The sequence below is a fragment of the Nannospalax galili genome, unplaced genomic scaffold (genome assembly GCF_000622305.1).
Source record: "Nannospalax galili isolate Female #2095 unplaced genomic scaffold, S.galili_v1.0 scaffold1077, whole genome shotgun sequence".
Lineage (NCBI taxonomy): Eukaryota > Metazoa > Chordata > Mammalia > Rodentia > Spalacidae > Nannospalax > Nannospalax galili.
In genome coordinates this window covers 1,510,427-1,511,903 of record NW_008340429.1, presented here as the reverse complement: position 1 = coordinate 1,511,903, position 1,477 = coordinate 1,510,427, and the positions used below count along the sequence as shown (strand labels likewise).

General features: G+C 41.0%; 1 pseudogene; it reads left to right on the top strand.

The window, feature by feature from the left end:
• The first annotated feature begins 272 nt into the window (after positions 1–272).
• On the top strand, positions 273–854 carry LOC108490975 (annotated as a pseudogene).
• The last annotated feature ends 623 nt before the right edge of the window (positions 855–1,477 follow it).

The window sequence follows — 1,477 nt, the reverse complement described above, 5'->3', positions numbered from 1 at the left end:
GTAAAGTGCTTGCTGTTCAAGCATGAGGATCTGCATTCAATCCTCAGAACCCACATAAAAAGTTGAGCATGGTGGGACTAGAGAGATGGCTCAGCAGATAAAGGCATTTGCCATGCAAGCCTGATGGCCTGAGTTTGATCCTTGGAACTGACTTCACAAAGTTAACCTCTGATACCCATGACACTCACAGCCCCCCCCCATATATACACATCATATATACAATAATAATAAAGTTTTTTAAAGCTGGGCATGATGGCTCTTCCTGTAAGCCACCCGAGGTGACCTGTGAAAATGGTTCGTTACTCTCTTGACCCAGAAAACCCTACAAAATCATGCAAATCAAGAGGTTCCAATCTTAGTGTTCACTTTAAGAGCACATGTGAAACTGCCCAGGCCATCAAGGGTATGCATATCCGAAAAGCACCAAGTGTCTGAAAGATGTCACTTTAAAGAAGCAGTGCGCACCATTCTGGCGTTGTAACAGTGGAGTTGGTAGGTGTGCCCAGGCCAAACAGCAGGGCTGGACACAAGGTCGGCGGCCCAAAAAGAGTGCTGAATTTTTGCTGCACATGCTTAAAAATGCAGAACGTAATGCTGAACTTAAGGGTTTAGATGTAGATTCTCTGGTCATTGAGCATATCCATGTGAACAAATCGCCTAAATGTGCCACAGAACTTACAGAGCTCATGGTCGCATTAACCCATACATGAGCCCCCCCTGCCATATCAAAATGATCCTCACTGAAAAGGAACAAATTGTTCCTAAGCCTGAAGAGGAAGTTGCACAAAAGAAAAAGACATCCCAGAAGAAACTGAAGAAACAAAAACTTATGGCATGGGAATAAATTGAACATAAAATAAACACAGATAAAAGTAAGAAAAAAAAAAAAGCTGAGTATGATGATACATTCTTGGAATCCCAGAATTCTCTAGTACTGGGTAGGGAGACTGAAACAGGATACCTGGGGCTTGCTGATTAATCAATGAGACTCAGAACCCCCACCCCAAAAAAGAAGCAGCAAGCAAGGAAGGAATCCCTTCTTTAAAAAATATTTTATTTATTATTTTTATTTTATGTGTATGTGTATTGCCTGCATGTATGTGAGTGCACCCGCGTTGTGCAATGCCACAGAGATCAAAAGAGGGCATCAGATTCCCCTGGAACTGGAGTTAAGGTCGGTTCTTAGCTGCCATGTAGGTGCTGGGAATCGAACCCGGGTCCTCTGCAGAGAGCAGTCAGTGCTCCTAACCGCTGGGCCATCTCCAGCCCCTCAAATTTCTTTCTAAGGACTTCTAATTTTTTCCTTTTTTGTCTAATACATAAAACCTAACATTTTTCCTTTTAACTCAGATTTATTTGAACATGAAAATGTGTTACTGATAACAATTTTTACTTTGAAACTAGCAGATTAACCTTTTATTTTTCAGATGTTTAATTTGCCTGTATTTTACTTTTTTCCTGAAATTTATACCTAATT